Source organism: Chlorocebus sabaeus, chromosome 4, assembly GCF_047675955.1.
Source record: "Chlorocebus sabaeus isolate Y175 chromosome 4, mChlSab1.0.hap1, whole genome shotgun sequence".
Lineage (NCBI taxonomy): Eukaryota > Metazoa > Chordata > Mammalia > Primates > Cercopithecidae > Chlorocebus > Chlorocebus sabaeus.
The window spans coordinates 26,234,197-26,254,196 of NC_132907.1; the positions used below are offsets into that span (position 1 = coordinate 26,234,197).

General features: G+C 41.2%; 1 long non-coding RNA gene across 1 annotated transcript in view; it reads left to right on the forward strand.

Moving 5' to 3' along the window:
* LOC103222616 (uncharacterized) overlaps nt 1-20,000 on the forward strand; it is a 125,623-nt gene that overhangs the window by 54,035 nt on the left and 51,588 nt on the right. The gene's annotated exons all lie outside the window — the stretch shown is intronic.

Consider the following 20,000-nt stretch of genomic DNA (forward strand, 5'->3'; position numbering starts at 1 on the left):
TAACTTAGATAACTCTTCATCTTCTTTTAAAACTCAGAAACACCTGTTATACTGCTTTTAAAGTCAGTCTTACTAGGTTACCTCACAGGAGTTTGAGAAATAGTTTTCTCTTGATTACTTCTTTTTTGCTCACAATGTTACACACCTGTCAAGCATGTGGCAACAATGTTTGTTCAAATCTCTCTGGAGTTACAATTCACACGGATGGTGATATGGTTTGAATTTGTATCCCCGCCCAAATCTCAGTGAAATTGGAGGAGGGGCTTCGTGGGAGGTGATTGGATCGTGGGGGTGGATTTCTCCCTTGCTGTAATAGTGAGTGCGTTATCAAGAGACTGAGGGTTTAAAAGTGTGTGGAGCTTCCGCTTTTCTCTCTCTCTCCCGTGAAGAAGCTGCTTGCCTCTGCTTTACCTTCCACCATGATTATAAGTTTCCTGAGGCCTCCCAGTCATGCTTCCTGTTAAAACTGTGGAACTGTGAGTCAGTTAAATCCCTTTTCTTCATAAATCACCCAAGCTCAGGTAGTTCTTTATAGCAGTGTGAGAATGGACTAATATAGACGCTTAGTTTATTGGTTCTCAAACTTAAGTGTGTGTCTTAAAACACGGATTGCTGGGTTCCATCTCCAGAGTTTGTGATTTTTAAAGTCTGAGGTGGGCCCTAAATTTTGCAGTTTAAACAAGTTTGCTGGGGGATGATGATGCTGCTGTTTCAGCGACCATACCTGGGAGTTACTACCTCAGTTACTGTAAGATTGTTCAGCTCAAGATAGAAGTATTGTTGTTTGTCCCTATCGTGCCTTCCCCTTAGCTGGTAGGAAAAGGTGGTAATTAAGAGGGCAGGCTCTGAATGCAGACAGAACTGTGTTTGAATTCTTCCTCCAACCCTTCAACTACTGTGATCTTGGCTACATTTGTTTAAATTCTGAGAACATCAGTTTTCAGGCCTAAAGAATAGAAATAGTAGCATCTAGTTCATAGGGTTGTGTGTCATGAGACAACACATATAATTGGCTTAGCCTCTATTGTATACTATGTTGACATCTAGTATATATACAATAAGTGGTAGTTACTTCTTTTCTTTCTTTCTTTTTTTTTTTTTTGAGACAGAGTCTCGCTCTGTCGCCCAGGCTGGAGTGCAGTGGCGCGATCTCAGCTCACTGCAACCTCCGCCTCCCGGGTTCATGCCATTCTCCTGCCTCAGCCTCCCGAGTAGCTGGGACTACAGGTGCCCGCCACCATGCCCGGCTAGTTTTTTTGTAGTTTTAGTAGAGATGGGGTTTCACCATATTAGCCAGGGTGGTCTCGATCTCCTGACCTCGTGATCCGCCTGCCTTGCCTCCCAGAGTGCTGGGATTACAGGTGTGAGCCACCGCACTCAGCCAGTGGTAGTTATTTCTAAGAGTTCTTGCATATCTTTGAAGTAGCTTTTTAGGTTTATTAAAAAATAGACCAAAATTAAAATAATTAAATGTAAGGCATGGTTACTTTTAAATAACTGGGGAGGTAGTATTATTTTAAAATATTATTGAAAAAAATCCCACTGATGAAGTACAGCTCTGGCATGACCAATCGTTACTATTACTCAGGTCAAAAGAAAGCCCAGAGCCTCTTAACACATCAATACTGAAGAGATGGGGGAAAATTTTAGAAAAAAGATTACACAGAGGCACGGGTTGGTAGCTTTTAAATAATGAAACTCAAAACCTTCCCAGCTGTAGGAACAGGCAAGGCTGTTTTAAGTTTTAACATTTGGTCTTGAAATTCCCACCCCTTGTAAAATTGCATCCCTTCCTCTTCTACCAGTGTAATGGAAATTCCCACTCCTTCAGTTTAAGCCTCTGTGTCTCTAGAATGCAAATTGTGTTCTCTAGGAGGAATAGCATAATAATCCAATAATACTAAGTCTTTCAGATTAGATTGTATTAGATTAACTAGGTGTTACCTTGGAAAATACAGTGCTTTGCCCTGAGGGAACAGGACACAGAAGAAGCTGACTTGGAGGAAAGGAAAGATCTGGAGTCTCGGGCTCAGGGGGCCTTTGGGCAGCCAAGGGCACTGGGGGGCAGGAGAGAACTGCTAGTTAACGATTTAGCCAGCTGCTTGTTCTGCTGGGGAGAGTTCAGCTCGGCTTTCCAGTTCCCTGCAACCTTGAGGTCTAACACAGTTTATTCTAAGGTTGTGCTCTCAAAACTCATTCTCTTTTGTGTTGAAGCAGAGGAGGATGGTATTGGCTGACAGTTTTGGTAGCTTCAGTCACACCACTGCATCTTCAGGCCCCTCTCCCCATTTCAAGTTTGGAAAGCCACCCATTCTGTAAAAGAAAAAGGAAACCACTGTTCTAGTTGTTCGAGTTAAGCCAGGCCAAGCAGTTGGCGGCTTTGGGGGGCATTTAGGCAGAAATAACCCACTGAGTTCTTCCCTCTTCTCCACTTCTAGTGATGACTAAATCACCTGAAGCAAACATTATACAAACCTTATCCTAATATCATGGGAAATCCTCAGACAACAGAAAGATGAGACTTACTGAGGAGCAAGCTATGACTTTGTTTCATTTTAATAGCTTGTGCTGACTGGGAACCTTAAAATAAATTCCATGGAATGTTTTTAGTGATATTTTCCTGGCCAATCTATCAGATGGATTGGAGCATAAGGCTTGCTCCCTACTTTAACAGCCACACATAAAGTTTGCCTGACTCCATGACAGAAGCACCATGCATCCCACATCATGTTGTAAAGAGGGAAGCCCAAGTTTATTTTGCAGCCCCTTTCAGGTCCTCGGGAGTTGCTGCAGTCTGGTTATAACCTGCCAGGAGTCCTCATTTCTTTGCCAGCTTTTGGTGGCCAGGTGGCCTCCCATGCTGAACCCTAAGTAAACTGAGGTCCACTTGCAATGCTTTGTGACAGAATGTTGCCAGATGACAAAGGACAGGGACAGGGCTGAGTTGGAGACTGACTGGTCTGGTTTTAGGCATCAGCCCTACGCTGTCCTCACTTGGCAGAGGGGAGGGCATGGAGGGAGGATCATCTCATGGCCATTGTGCTCAGCTCAGTGCAGCTCGTGCTAGGTCTGTGTTTGGAGGGTGAGCCAGTGTTGTGGCCTGTGGAGGGGACTTGGCAGAGGGGGAAAAGATGAAGAGGATATGCTGGGCCTATTCGCAGAGGCGCTAAGCACTGCAAGGCTGTGTTCATATTATAAGACTATATTGGGCCAGGCATGGTGGCTCACCCCTGTAATCCCAGCACTTTGGGAGGCCGAGGCGGGTGGATCACCTCAGGTCGGGAGTTTGAGACCAGCCTGGCCGACATGGTGAAACCCCATCTTTACTGAAAATACAAAAATTAGCCAGGCATGGTGGCAGGTGCCTATAATCCAGCTACTTGGAAGGCTGAGGCAGGAGAATTGCTTGAACCTGGGAGGCAGAGGTTGCAGTTAGCCGAGATCACGCCATTGCACTCCAGCCTGGGCAAGAAGAGTGAAACTCTGTTTCAAAAAAAAAAAAAAAAAGACTATATTAATATAAAATATAAATGTTCAGAAATAATACTAGAGTAAGAGGATTAGAGTATGAGTCATTTAGTGGCTCCTGGTACTATTGCATTTATATATTTTAAAAATTGTATAAAGTTGTACAACATGATGCTTTGATACACATAAACATAGTGAAGTGATTACTACAATTAAGCAAATTAACGTATCCCTTATCTCACAGGTACTTTTTTAGGTAATAAGAGTACCTCAAATCTCTCTTAGGAAATTTCCAGTATATAATAGAATATTATTAAGTATTGTCTTCATGCTGTACAATAGACCTCTAGACTTATTTATCCTGCATAACTACAACTTTGTATCCATCATGTTACATCTCCTTATTTTTCCCAGCCCTGGTAACCACTTTTCTGCTGTTTTTATACACTTGATGTCTTTTTTCCATTTCCACATATAAGTGAGCTCATGAAGTACTTTTCTTCCTGCGTCTGGCTTGTTTCACTTAGCCTAATGTCATCTAGGTTCATCCATGTTTTTGCACATGGTGGCCTATCTGGTACTGTTATATTCAGCTCCAAGAGTCCCCTGAGCACTTCTAGAAATAAGTTCCCCAAACCCAGGTCTATACAAAGAAGCCTCATGTTAGCTCTGGAAGGACACTGAACAGTGGGATTAGATTGGGGGTTAGGCCTAGTGGTCTATGAGGTTCTTGCCACCTCTAAGAATCTCTGAATTATTCCAGGCCTGTAAGATGCACCTTTCTAAGCACCGTCGCAGATAATTCTATAAATAACATTGCTTACAATTGCTATATCTCCTTCTTGGTAACTGCTCTCTGGGTGCCTGAAGTTTCTGCAGAAATAAACACGAATGGGCTCTGTTGGACAGATCTTTTAGAGAGACTGAAGGTAATTTGTTTGAGGTTTTCACTGTCTGTTACTGGAGGTGACCCTTACATGCTAAGAAGGTTGGGCAGAATGTTATTGCCCTTGATTAATTCTCCCTCCAGGAGGAAACTTTTTATTTAAAATATGATGGTTCATGGCTTGTCAGAAGAAACATGTTCTATAAATCTCAAAGAAGGAAAAGGTCACTGAAATAGCCTTCTTTGTGCTTCTTAGAATCAAGTCTTGCTAATGACTTAGGCTGAAATTCATAAGGATTGGTAAAAGTAGGTTTTCAATAGAAACATTTTATTAACTGCAAAGAGGATCACTCCAAGTCCAAATTCTTACCTGTTCCATTACCTTCCCTGGAGACCGTCTACCTCGACATCAAAACTTCTTTCAAAAGTTTAAGAATAACAACGGTCACCCAGACTATATGTATTATTACGATGATGCATATATATAGAGTCATGATGAGGTGGATTTTATTGATTCGGTTTTGCGGATGGAGCTTGGAGAAGTATCTTGTCCGAGGTGTCCTAGCAAAGGAATCCAAAGTAGAGGATTTTTTTCCACTACTCTACGCCTTCTCTTATGTTCCTTTGGCTCTGGTTGTTCTACTTCCTTCCACCATCTCTGACTCTCACCAACATTAACCTAATCCTTTAGGCAAACTTCTTGCTGGCTACCATGATCCTCCTAGATTTCTGTGTTTTCAGACATTATACCTTCCCCTTGCTACTGCAGGAGCAAAGCAACTTCTCCCCAACTGTTTTGTGAACTTTCCTCTCTAGGACTTAGTTTCCCCCTCTGTAAAAGCGGGCCAATGGCCAGGAATCATCTTGCCTGTTATCCTCTCTCTTCCACCTCAGTCGGATGGCCCTCTCACCAGGCTCTGTGAGCCCAGCCTCTGATACGCTTCAAGAGCAGGTGATACTCTGGGCAGGAAGGACATAGAGCCCAGGGCTCAGGAAGCATTCATTCCTTATTCTTAAATGCTTATCTGGATGCTCTTATCATTGCTGCCTGTAGCTTATGGCTCAGTTATTCCTGGCCAGTGCCTCCAACCTTCTGTTGCTTTCTTTCTCCTAGTCCCTAAATCTCATCTGCACCACTTAGCAGATATGTGACCTTGGGCAAATAGCATAACTTCTTTGGGCCTCAGTCTTCTCATCTGTAATATAAAATAGGTTGATAATATCTGTCTTGCATAGATTAGTTGTGTAGATTGAACCAGTTAGTATTTTATAGAAAAACACCTGATATATAGTACAAATAGTAAAATGGATGCCTAGTCCATTTTCATTTCCATTTTTCTTGATTTTGGCCCTGAAAACAATCTTCTAAACAGTAAATAATCACTAGATCATCTTTTAAACTCAGTCTACCCAATCAGACCCTTAAGCCTCTTCATGTTTCTGTCTCCATGTGCTAATTGTGCATTTTCACTCCACAGGGACCCTGGTCCCAGACCCTCACTGCTTTTGATGCTAGTGGTTTTGGGGCCTACTCCCTCTTCCTGCTACACCCTGTCTTGCTTTTCTGTGTCTTTGAGGCTTACCTCCATACCATTTGTCTATGTCCTTCTCGCTACTATAGCCAGGTGCTGACTATAATAATACCTGCTTTGCATACCTCAGGGATTATTGCGAGGATCAAAGGGGATGATTTACATGATGTAAGTGCTTTGAGAAGGAAGATGGGCTATGTCACATGGGTTATTATGATGATGATCACTCCTGGACTATCTTCAGATGACTAAAAATATCCACCTAGTGTGGACCTTCTTAGCGTATTCTTGTCTCTCTTGGGCTTCCCTGCACTGGCTGAGAAGCCTGACAGTTTAAAGCAACTGAAGAACTTGCTGGTAGACAGCAGTGTTAGGGGTGGAGAATGCCTGGGTAATGAATTATCTTCTTTAGGGCCCCAATGGGAAATCTGGTACCCTGGAAAGCGTTAATTTACCTCACTTGAGTGAATGCTTTAGACCCAGCAAGCATTTCATTTGCCCAGGCAGCCCATTGTGATGATGACATTAAATAATCATTATCATTACGTGGAAATCCTGTCACCTTGGGGATTTAGAAAGTGTTTCTCAAGCCACTTATACATAAGCAACCAAAATGAGCAGAATGTTCATCTAGAAGAAAGTATTTGTGAAGAAAACATTTGTTTGTAATTGTCAGCATTTGGCAAAAGCAGGGAATGAAAGAACGAAATGAACCACAGCTTTGGATTCCTTCCAGCATTTTTTTCCAACCCCAAATTGTCAGACTAGGGAGGGAAGTCTTCCTGTCATGGACCATGAGCTCTGGGGAGGAGAGTAGGAGCCTTCAACTTCCTTACCCTCTCCATCCAGGAAGTCATTTCAAAGGCAGCTGTGTCCAGGGAAAAGCAAGAGCCCATTGGCCAATATTTATTTATAGTCGTATACCCTGTAAACTTGTCTTCTTTTAAAAATTAAGAGCAAAAAAGTAGTTTTGGTTCTTAGTTTGTTTGGACCACCTCCAGACAGTCATATCTGTTTTCTTTATTTCTGTGCTAGTTGCTCAACATCGTAGGTCTTGATTGAATTGGTTTCATTCCTAGGTCCTCCCTTATTATTAATGTTCTTATTATTGGTTAGTTCTTCTATGTTTGCAGTGTCCTTGACAATCTTTTTTTATTAGCTGTTCTTTATAACAACTCAGTGAGGTAGATCAGCCTTACTGAATATTTATCCAACACATTGTCCAACATTTTCTTTTGTTGGCTTTGGTTAGGATTTATTGCAGTCATTTTTTTTTTTTTTCTTTCTGATAGTCATCCTTCTGCAAGAAACGTGTTTCATGCTCTTTCTTGCAGGGTTACGTGAGCCAGGGGCTTGTGTCATCTGCTTTCAATTCATGTTTAGTTTCTTCCTCCCCTTCCTGGCTTTCTCACCCTCCTCAAAGTTATTGTTTTTTCTCCTGGTCATGCAAATGGCGCTCAACTAATCTAAGGCAGGTTTGAGCAGAGGGCTTTGTTTTTTGATTTCTTGGCATTTGGGTGCATCTCTAAGTGACCACAGGCTGTCAGCAGTTCAGCACATGGTTTGTTACCAAATAGGCTGTTGCTGCTAACATTTTGTGGCTGTTGTTGCTGTGGCTGGATGGATATTGGCTCTATGGTGAACCACTAGAATATACGAAGAGAGAGGTCTCAGGGATGGTTGAGAATTGGTACTGTAGCAAGAAAGGATACCAATTCCGATCACCCAATAAATATCCATGTCTTCTGAAACCCACTATCATCATCACCTTTATCACCAGCAGCCCTTCCCCCACAATAGTGGCCACCCTCAGCCTTGCCACCACCATCAAAACCATTTTATTATGTTTCTATTTATGCATATGTACTTAGACATCCTTGTAGCCTAGACACTTATAAGTAAATTGGACCCCCAATACCATTTTGAACTTTGAATTCTTAATATGTCTATTTTCCTTCTTCTGCCTACCACTATACTTTAATATTTCTCAATTGCACTTATATCTTATTGTAATTATTGTTGACTTGTTTTTCTCATCCACTTGACTCTGACTTCCTGAAGGCAGAGAATGTATCTTATTCTTTATTTGTCAAGTACTGTGCTACACACTGGGGATATCTATGGGGGGAGGTGTCAAAAAGTGTTTGTTGAATGAATATTGAATGTTCTTTTAATTAAATGAAAAGTGCTCTGTAAACCATAAAAAATGTTTTAAAAACCAGTACAATAATTAAATAAGTAATTAAACAAGTACAACTTCTTTAATTGTAATTGTATTACTTTGTCTTTAAAGCAATGAAAGATTTAAATCCTATGAGACTGGACAAGAAATACTTGATCCATCAATTTTATAGAACAAGAATGATGGCAATTAGACTGAATTTGGAAGAGATTTAAAAGATCAGCCATGGTGGTTTTTTTTTTTTTTTTTTTTTGACTTATTTTTGATGTCTTGCCTGGACACCTGTGGGGATTGAGAGAGCCCAACAATGGGTGGGAGAATAGCCTTCAAGTATCTCTAAAATTCACTAAAAAAATTCTCAGCCAGGTGCAGGGGCTCACACTTGTAATCTCAGCACTTCGGGAGGCTGAGATGGGAGGATCGCTTGAGCTCAGGAGTTCGAGACTAGCCTGGGCAGCATAGTGAGACCTCATTGCTACAAAAAAATAAAAATAAAAAATTAGCCTGGTGTGGTGGCATGCCTGTAGTTCCAGCTACTTGGGAGGCTGAGGTGGGAGGATCATGTGAGCCCAGGAAGTTGAGGCTGCAATAAGTTGTGATTGTACCACTATACTCCAGCCTGGGTGGTTGAGCGAGACTCTGTCTGAAAAAAAAAAAAAAAAAAAAAAAATCTCAGCTGCATAAGTGGGTATTTTAGAAAATGTCTTAGTGAGGTTGTATTTAATGAGTTCTGGATGTAGACGGTTCTGGAAAGCTACGTATTGTGCTGTGTTGTACCAGATTTAAACCATTGGAACAGGAGTTGCCAAAGTAATCCAATGTAGTTAGTAGTTTGAAAATAGCTCCATGCTCTGGAACTCTCTCTACTGTCCTTGCCCTTTGAAACTTAGAGGCTGTGAAGAAGGGGAAAAAGTAGATTCCTTTATTTTCTCTCTCCATCTACTTTCTCATGGTATGCTGCTCCAAAACAATGGAGTGGTTATTTCTGCAGAACAAACATTACAATTAGTGATTAAAGAGTAAGTTTTACTTATGAGCCTGGCACATTTCTGGTAATTAATAAATACTGACTGAGTCAATAAGTGAATGAAGTGAGTGAAGTTAGCCTCATTATCCCAGCTGTTCAAAAAAATTTAACACTTGCACATAAAAAAGGCCCAGGAGTGACTTTACTGGTTTTTACCCAAGGGTACCCAAGGATCAATTGGCAACAGGGGAAGAACTTGGAGTTTGAGCCAAGTTCACTTACAAGAAGCAGCTTTTGATAAAATCTCAGTTCTGTTATCAAGATTCCTTCAACTTTTTCAGCAACCCTGGCAAACTCTTTTTGAAAAGCAAATACACTGTAGGCAGAAGCTAAACTGCAAAGTCAGAAGGCAAGTCCCATCCCCAGTTGGGCAGCAGGAAATCCCAAATCAACGCTTTGGTCCATTTTGCGGGGAATGGGTTTGTAAAAGACTGACAGTACTTCTGATTCTATGCATAGAGACACTAGACTGATTGCTGGACATCAACAGAAAATCAGTGTACTAGAATTTACTTGTGTTAAATGAGTTTGCCAGGAGGTTGCACTACAGGATTCTGGCTTTTCAAGAGTTATTCTTGTTACTGGTCACTGTTAGAACTTGACTTTTGGATTTAGTTATTATCTTAAATTGTAGCTTAAAGGCCAGAGGGCCATTTTCCTTCCTTACTACCTGCTTTTCTGTTCCTCATTTTTATTTTATTTTATTACCATTGATGCAGATTTCTTTTCTGTATGTACCATTCTCTCTGTTTGGCAGGAGCTGGCCATCAGAAGATTTTTTTCATCTACTTAGTTCTTTGGGTGCTGAAGATTTAGCTAATTGGGAATTGAATGGAAGAAAGACTCAAGCAGGGGAATGTGTGCATGAAATGGATTTTTTGTTCCTCCAAGGATTTGTTGTAAGCAGATATAAAGTGTCTTTCTCACTCAGACTACCTCCAAGCGTTTTCACAAATCAATTAGCCACTGGCAGGGCACAGCGAGTGGAGGCGGAATGAGGCATGTCTTGACAGGCAGAGGCTCTGGCTGCTCTCTCTCTCAGGCATGCTGCCCTTGATCAGTAGATAACCTCGGTGACACTTCACCCCCCTGGCGACTGTTTCCATTACAATCAGAACTTCAGAGCAAGGGCACAGCTTTCAGGGTCTCACTCCACTCCATTAATAAACAAACACCCACAAGGTAGGATTTGGGAGAAGGGAGGTTGGCCATCCCTTTGAGACACGAAGCCAAGAAAAGGAAACAAAAAGAAATCAATCTTTTGTTTGCTCACTTTGACTCCAGAACACTTATGCATTCTCTGGATGGTTCTGTCGTTGACTAATGCGGAACCTGAGTGTTTCTCTCAGTTCATTAGATGGGACTGGTGAAGCACAGCAAAGGATTCTTAATTCTGAGAGGATGAGGCTCTTGACAGGGGCCCTTCTAAGCTTACAAAATAGGTGTGACATGCCTCCTGCCAGTTCCCCAGCAGGCAAAGCCTCCAGCATACTATGCCTTAGGGGCCTGCAAGGTACAGACTAGGGGAAGAATCTGGAGAACACTTAAAAATGCATCCAACTGGGCTGTCAGAGAAATTCTCCAACAGTCACTCTGCAGGAACAAGTGGAGGTTCTGAAATACATGCATCATTTTGGGAACACGTTTTGAACTCTGAGTTCCCAGCCTGTCAATGACAGGGCTAGAGGGGAGGGGTGGAGGCCACAGGATGGGAGAAAAGGGTGACCACTGTAGTAGGTTCAAGAGGGTGAGGGTGAGCCCCGTCCTTCAGGAAGCTTGCAGCCTTTCAGACTACTCAGTGAACCTAGAGTTTGGAGAGAAAAGTGTTTCTTATGTAATAGCTAGGAGCTCTTATCTCATTCTTGAGAACAAGCTGGGGGGTAGGTGGCAACTATTTTGGTCTTCTGTTTCACAGTTGGCAGAGCTGAGGTACAGGGAAAGGAATTGGTGTGTCTTAGCCCACTTAGCCAGATGTGCATGTGAAGAGAGTTCCTTTAATGACTCTCAGCAGTTCCTACAGGAATGTCCCCATCCTCCATCAATGCCATTTACAACTCCTACTCCAAGCCCCATGGCTGCCTCAGAGAGAGTGGGAATTTACAGCATCACTGAGGTTACCTGAGAGACTTGGAATCCATAGACTTGACTGTGAATTCCGGCTGTTCTACTTATTAGCTCGGTGGTCTTGGGCAAGTTACTTAATCTCTCTGCAGCCTCAATTTGCTCTTCTTTAGAATGAGGATGATAATAGCTACAGCACTTTTAATTTATGAGAATTAAAAGTGTTGGTAAGCATTTAACCCAGTGCCTTGTGTAACTCAGTAAATGTTAATTGGATCTGAATTTAATGAAGACATAAAATGAGCTCAGATTTCCTTCTCTGACTTCTTTTGAGCTGAGGAAAGAGCAAGTTCCAACATACTGATGGCTCACAGATTTCTCCATACCTGTGACTCTCAAAGTGTGGGTGCTGACCCACCCGGTATCAGGCACCTAGGAACCTGTGAGAAATGCGAACTCTTAGGTCCCATCCTAGACTTAGTGGGTGGTGAAGGGTAGCAATCTATGTTTCAAAAAGTCCTCTAGAAATCCAACAGTGCATGTTCTCACTTATAAGTGGGAACTGAATAATGAGAACACATGGACATATGGAGGGGGAACACACACTGGGGCCTGTTGGAGTCAAGGGTGAGGGAGGGAGAGCATCAGGAAGAATAGCTAATGGATGCTGGCCTTCATACCTAGGTGATGGGATGATCTGCAGCAAACCACGATGACACATGTTACCTATGTAACAAACCTGCACATCCTGCACATGTATCCCTGAACTGAAAAGCTGAAGGAAAAAAAACAGTCCTCCAGGTGATTCTGATCCACACTTAAGTTTGAGAGTCATCGACCTAAATATTAACTTCAAAGTGGCGGGAACAAAACAGCTATGGAAACATCAGGCATAATGATTGTTACAACGTGGCTGCTACAGCTCTTTCTTTGACAGCTTGGTCTTAGGCATATATTGGTGGTACCTCTACATCTGTCATGTCTTTGTGGATTTGATGAGAGAAGAGAAAAGAGTATTTGCTAAAGCTGACCGGCCCTCTGAATTTTTAAGACGTCCTGTGTTTCCTCCTACAGGGGATGGAATTGGCAAAAGAATATCATGGGTCTACATGAGCATGGAGCTGATAGAAGAAACTGTCAAATACAATCTAAAAGAACACAGTCCTTGTAATGTAGGGGTGTGCAGAGACAGAACACATCTTGAACTAAAACACTAAGGGAGGTATGTGCTTAGACATATAAACTCTGGGAGAAGCTGCTAAATGTATTAGATATTCAGAAGGATGCTTAGAGTGTTGACAAGGATTGAAATGATTTTGAAACTACTTTGAAAGCTGAATATGCACTGTAAAGTTTGGATATTTTAGAATTGTAGAGAAGATCAACTTTTCATATTTCCAATAGGTGGTAGGAGGTTGTGTCTCATGACTGATTCCTCATTTATACCATGTACTTCTTCACAGGGGGTTCCGGAGATCCTCTTAGCAACAATATCTACTATTTCCTCCTTCCTTTGTGCCTTGATTCTGCACCTTTTCCACCACTTTTAAACCTCTCTGGAAAAGTTTGGAACCACCTCCCGCCACCTGCATTTTCCCGGGGGGAAACATTGGTTTAGTTGCCTTACCAGAACCTGACAGCGTAGAATATTGAAGTCCAGAAAGATTTCTTATCAGTCTGTAATTCAACACTCTCATTTTACTGATGACAAAATTGAAGCCCAGAGATGGAGTCTCCTGATTCCAGGTTTGATGCTCTTAAATTATTCTCTAATAGAAGTGTCTCCACAGAGTCTGCATGCTTAGTAATCAACAGGGTATGGCAGGAAAACGGGGAGGCATGGACTAAGGCGCCTTCCCTTCACCCCTAGTTTTTCAGATGTAATACCTGTTAAAAAAGATCAGTCTATATGTGGGTCAGTATTGTAATTTTCCACTTTCATTTAAATACATGAGGAATGTGGTATTTGGTCCATTTTAAATTGTGGGCACTAGGGAATGGGTGTAAGTCAAAACAGAAAAAGTTCCAAATAGCTTCTAGTTTATCTTTTTGATGAAGAGCTCATTATTGGCAAACCATTAGCTTTTAATTGCTGCCAAAGTCATGCTGTTCACTTACATGGGGAAGAGTGGGTGGGACCCAGTCCTTGACATCATATTATTTCCTCATAGCACTTGAATTTCTAGAGAAAATCACTATTTTCTCCCTATAAGATAGCTTTAAAGTAGGAACAAAATGTTCCTCTTTGGCTTTGGAACTAGGAATATCAGGTGGTTGCTTAATATTCCTTAAATTTTGCTTGACATTCTTCATGCTGACATTCTGAAGTGCCTAGACAGTAAGTCAGATGATTTCTTAGATGTTCAGGGAACAATGCATACAGCGCCAGTACACAAGTTTTCAGGATAATGGGAGAAAACCTTGGCTTAGATTACTTCAAACCAGGCAGATCATTAGAATAAACAAAGTTGTGTGTGTGTATGTGTGTGTGTGTGTGTGCGTGCGCATGTGTGTGCATATGTATTTCAGCTTTATTTTCTTTCTGACTCCATAAGGGACTACTCCGTGGTGAGGGCATACTTGAATATTCACAGTGTATTAACAACATTTTGAATTGTACATATATTAGTTGACTGTTTATTGTGTGCTGGTACTTGAGCTATGCCTTTAATATCTCATTTATTGCTCAAACTCTCTATGGAAAGAATTTTATCCCATTTTATAACCTTGGCAATGTTAAGTAATTTGCCATGGGTCACATAGGAATTAAGTGGGAAAGTCAAGATTTGAACCCAGATTGTCTGAAAGAAAAGGGAAGAGGGGCTTCTGGAGGGGATGACAAAGGAAGAAGGTCAGGAGATGCTTGGGGTTTGCCTGTATGAGAGAGGTCTGGGAAAACTATTTAACCTTAAACAATACAGCATTTTGGAATGAATGACCTCTCCACTCTTGTGCTGCTACCCTCCCTCCAACCTTTCTCTACGCAGCAGTAACAATCATCTTACATGTATACTAGAAAGTGTTATGCCTGCTTTGACACCCTTCAGTTGCTTCCTATTGCACTTAGAATACACTTCAAAGTCCTTCCCTTTGTCTATAAGGCTGTTGCAAGACTGCCGATGCCCCACCCATATTCCTCTCAGGGCTCGTTGTAGGTGAATACTCAGCAGCTTTCTACTGTGACCACTCAAAACTCCCCACCTGAGGTTTTCTGGCTAGTAGCAGACAAAAGTCTCTGGGAGTTAATGCCCCAGGAGCAGGTCTCAATCAGTGATGGACGAGAACTGGTGGATAAGTAACCCCACTGTCTTGTCGCTCAGGTGGTAGAACTCTGAAGTGTGCTTGGTGCAGGCTCCAGCGGTCTCCCATGGGATGGAGCCCCAGCTGCCCCCAGTGGTAAACTGCTTGCTAGCACACTGTGTATTGCCTTCCATCCCACCCTGCCTCACTTTACTGTGCCTTTTCTGTACTTCCTCGAAAATATACTACTTGTGTTCAAATCCTTGCCCATCGTCTGATTCAGGGAACCCAACATAAGCCAGAGGTCTGGTCTTGTCTGGTCTCGGCTGCCTACCTCTCCAGCTCCTCTAGAGCCACTGTACCCCACAGACTGCTTTCTAGCTGCACTGCTCTTCTTTATGCTTCTAAACATTCTAGGCTGCTTTGTACATCATGCTGTTCCTTTTGCCTGAATGTTCTGTTCCTTTACTTCCCAGGCCCGACTCCTTATCAGTTTATTTGCAGCTTAAATGCTGCCTCCTGCAGAGGCCTTCCCTGATACCCTGTAAAAGAGAGCATGGTTTTGGAGGAGGGAATCAGGCTCCTCTTACTTTGGTCCTAAACAGAGCAGTGTGGATGGTGGAGTGACAGCTGCCTCCTGCCTTCCCTTTTGGCTTCCTGATTTCTCCATATCTCCTGCCTATGCTGGGTCAGGTTGGGTCCATTCGCTGTGCAGTTGGGACTACTACTGAGTACTCCCAAGTTTACGAATAAAGCTTAAAATAGGAAAGAGTGATGGCAGGTCTGAGGGGAGAGACATGGAGGCCGGGTACTCAGAAGGTCTGACATGCATCGGAGAAAGCCTTGAAATTAAGGAGATATCCTCTAAATTCAGTTCTCAGTATCTTCTGAGGTCCATTCAACAAATGTCCTTAAAATCCTGTGTTGATTTCTCTCACGAATCTTTGTAAGGGGTATCTTCCATTTGTTTAAAGTTGGCTTTTGTTGTTAGTGTTGTTTAAGAGAAATGAAGAAGAAATTACAGGCCTTCTTGCACTCTTGTGTTCTATTCTCTTATCAAATAGGCAGTAAAGGTATGTTTTTATCTAGTTGTTGTTTTTTGTTTTAAAGGAGCCCAGAACACATTTTTTTTAAAGTGAATTAAGAAGAGACTGTCCTTCTGAGTGGGGGTGGCCTGCCCGTGCATGTGCAAGGCCCAGATGGCAGCCCCGGCTCTTTCTCCTGTGCAGGACCAACTTCTCTAACTTAGGAGGTAATCTGAGTCCAGAGATGGAGGTGTGGTATCCCCACCACTAACATTTCTAACCTCTGAGAAATGTGTGGATGGAGCACAAAGATGCCATTTATGAACAGGGAAATGGGCCCTGGCCAGACACAGAATTTATTGGCACCTTGATCTTGGACTTCTCAGCCTCTAAAACTGTTAGAAAGAAATTTCTGTTGTTTATAGGCTACCTAGTTTTTGACAGTTTTGTTGTAGCAGCCTGCACGGACTAAGACAGCTCTAGAGAGCATGAGTGCCAATCTCTCATCTTACCCGGGAGACTGAGGCCTACAGCCATTTAATGGCTTATTTAAAGTCACGCTGCTGATTTGTGGCACATGTGGGATAAAAGCAGACTGAATATCGTGGAAAAATTCTTTTAAGCCACTAACTGTCTAAAAGGTTCTTACAATTCTCAGGAAGTTTACCGAAGGGGGTGGGTGTCTGATGAAGACAATGGGAAATTCACCAAAGTAGAGGGGCTGATGAAGATATTTTAGGGAACAGTGGCCTTAGAAAAAAGTACTTTTGCAAAAATTTACTTTAGGCTCTCCAAATTTAAAATTTTCCCACTGAATGTTTCTTCCTTTGCAAATGTTTCCAGAATTGTGTTGATTGCTTCTAAACACAGAGCAAAGTACTTATGTGTGGTAAGAACTGATGTTGACCCCAATATCTTATTTAGTCAAGGCAGGAATGCTGCTTTCCTGATGTTTTCAGAGGCAGTGGTCTTAGATCAATGTTACTGAAGCCTTCAGTTCACTGTCATTTGAATGTCCCTTCTTTTTTTCTGTTAGGACCTGAAATAACTCAGTGACTAAGGAATTTCATTGAGAAAAAAGACAAAAATGAAACAAATACTTTGTCTTTTGGAATAAATGAATCCTTACAGAAGAGTGGTAAAATGAACACGAGTTTGGATCTGTGGAACCATTATTAAGTAATGAAGATTGAATTCATCTTCTTTGGGCTGAAGTGAAATTGAGATGAAAATCCCTTCAATAATAGATATCTACCCACTCCACGGCCTCTACACCCCCTACTACCCGCATCTGCTGCACATGATGGAAATACTGTCATTCATTTGGTTAATCATCAAACTCCCATTGAACACATACTCCATTATGCACTTAATTATTACATTCTATAATTCCAAGTAGAAGAGACTGTAAGAACTTGTATTCACAAATAACTTGTCTAAAGAAATAACATCAAAAGAATATGGCATCTCAAATGATTATGAAAATCACCCTTCATAGAAGATGGCGGATTATGTTTGTTGCATTGTTTCTGTAATGGGACTCTTAGTTTGTGCTGAATAATTCATGCTATTTGCCCAAGCCCCTTGAAAGTGCTGGCATATCTCTGAGGGACAGCTGGCTGAGATTATGGGACAGACTGTTGCCACAGACTTGAATATTGCCAAATGGCCTCTTGGGGATTTTTTTTGGTAGTTCAGTGTTTGAGAGTGCTGTCTGTGGAATTATGCAGACCTGGGTTCAAATTCTAACTCTACCCTTTGACTTGAACAAGGGATTTAACCTCTTTTAGTCTCAATTTTCTTGTATGTAAAATGAAGGTGGTAATCCATCCTCATTGGAATTTATACATACAATGTTATAGGAACAGAAATTTCATTGTTTTAATGAAAATTCGTTTTTGAAAGAGGCTGGGTCTGGTTAAAGGGAATGTCCCTTTCTTATTTAGTGCCTTGGGTTTGGTTGTGAAAATCTAGCAAGAGGAGTTGAGGGGTAGGTGGGTACTGGGAGAGTTCCATTCTTTTTAGAAGAAGAAGAAGAATGGGGTGAGGAGAAAAGAAGGGAGGAGAGAGGCAAGAGGAGTCAGTCAAAAGGAGGGAAACAGGAGGGCGATGAGGCCAATGAATTGGCAAGATGGTGGTTGTGGGATAAAGGGCATTTTAAGAAATGTGGTGCTCCTTGATTTATTCCTGATTTATTAAAATTGTATGTGTTGCTGTGAGGGAAACTCACCTTCGCTTTTTATGTCCTGAGAGAGTCTACTTGACTTCCTCTGCTCCTGGTCCAGTCTTTGATAAAGTCTGCTAAGCTTACCAGTGTTTCAAGAAAGTTAGGTTTTGTGTGTGTGTTATAAGTGGAAGTGGGTGGAAGTCAATTGTTGAGATGACACAAGTTGCCAGGAGACAGAGATCATGAGGATGAAAGCTCTTGGGAATTTGCAGAAAGCAGGTGAGGACTTCAGATTTTCATAGGTCTCGGTGGTTCTACCCAAGTTGACAAGATCTCAAGGGGGCAGACTCTGACATCGGAATATCCTTAGACCATATTTATTGAACTTCCAGTCTGTGCCAGAGGCTGATATGTGACTATTGTGTGCATTCTCTCCTTCCATTCATTAACAAATATTTACAAAGGGTACAGTTTAATTTTCACAAGTTGATTAAGTATTAGAGTACCACAATTAACCCCAGTTTATTTTTTGAAAAACCTAACGTAAAAGAACATGTTCATATTTCTATTTCTTGTTAGAATTTGAGAAATGTGTATTATAATCCTGGATTTTAACTTTTTTTATTTTTTCCAACTTTTATTTCAGATTCGGGGGTACATATGCAGGTTTATTACCTGGGTATATTGCATGGTGCTGAGGTTTGGGGTATGAATGTGTGAATGATCCCATCACCCAGGCTAAGCATGGTACCCAACAGTTAGCTTTTCAATCATTTCCCCCATTCCTACCTCCCTCATCTAGTAGTCCCCAGTGTCTATCGTTGCCATCTTCATATCCACAAGTACCTAATGTTTAGCTCCCACTGATAAGTGAGAACATGTGCTATTTGGTTTTCTGTTCATGTGTTAATTCACTTAGGATAATGGTCTCCAGCTGCCTCCATGTTGCTGCAAAGGGCATAATTTTGTTCTTTTTAATGGCTGTATCGTATTCTATGGTGTATATGTACCACATTTTCTTTATCCAGTCTGCTGTTTATGAGCAGCTAGGTTGATTCCATATCTTTGCTATTGTGAATAATGCTGTGATGAACATGCATGTGCATGTGTCTTTTTGGTAGAACAATTTGTTTTCTTTTGGGCATATACTCTGTAATGGGATTGCTGAGTTGAATGGTAGTTGTGTTTTAAGTTCTTTAAGAAATCTCTAAACTGCTTTCCACAGCGGCTGAACTAATTTATGTTCCCACCAACAGTGTATAAGCATTCCTTTTTCTCTGCAGCCTTGCCAACATCTGTGGTTTTTTTTCTTTTTAATAATAGCCATTCTGACTGGTGTGAGATGGTATCTCATTGTGGTTTTAATTTGCGTTTCTCTGATGATTAGTGATGTGGAACATTTTTTTTCATATGTTTTTTGGCTGTTTGTATGTCTTCTTTTGTATGTCTTCTGTTCATGCCTTTTGCCCATTTTTAATGAGATTATTTGCTTTTTACTTGATGTTTCTTATAGATTCTAATATTACACGTTTGTCAGATGCATAGTTTCTTCCTTTCTGTAAGTTGTCTTTTTACTCGGGTGATTGTTTCTTTTGCTGTGCAGAAACTCTTCAGTTTAATTAAGTCTCACTTGCCAAGTTTTGTTTTTGTTGCAATTGCTTTTGAGCACTTAGTCATAAATTCTTTCCCAAGGCCGATGTCCAGAATGGTGTTTCTTAGGTTTTCTTGTAGGATTCTTATAGTTTGAGGTCTTACATTTAAATCTTTAATCTATCTTAGGTTAAATTTTGTATATCGTGAATTATAGGGATCCAATTTCATTCTTCTACATATGGCTTACCAGCTATCCCAGCACCATTTATTGAATACTGAGTCCTTTCCCTGTTGTTTATTTTTGTCAACTTTGTCAAAGATCAGATGGCTGTAGGTGTGCAGCTTTATTTCTAGGTTCTCTATTCTGTTCCATTGGTCTATGTGTCTGTTTTTGTATAGTACCATGCTGTTTGGTTCCTATAACCTTAGAATATAGTTTGAAGTCAGGTTGTCTAAGTCTCATTATCTAAGTCAGAAGATAATCTTAAGCAAAAAGATTATCAGATTGTTTTGGCTATTTGGACTCTTTTTTGGGTTTCTATAAACTTTAAAATAGCTTTTTCCAGTTTTAAAATTTGAGTGTTACTATGTGTCAGGCACTGTTGTAAGTGCTTTAGTTAGCACTTGTTTAACCCTGGAAGCAATCTTTTGAAATGTGTTCTCTTCTTTCTTTTTTTTAAAATTATACTTTAAGTTCTGGGGTACCTGTGCAGAATGTACAGTTTTGTTACATGGGTATACATGTGACATGGTAGTTTGCTGCACCCATCAACTCGTCACCTACATTAGGTATGAAATGGGTTATTTTATAGCCCCATT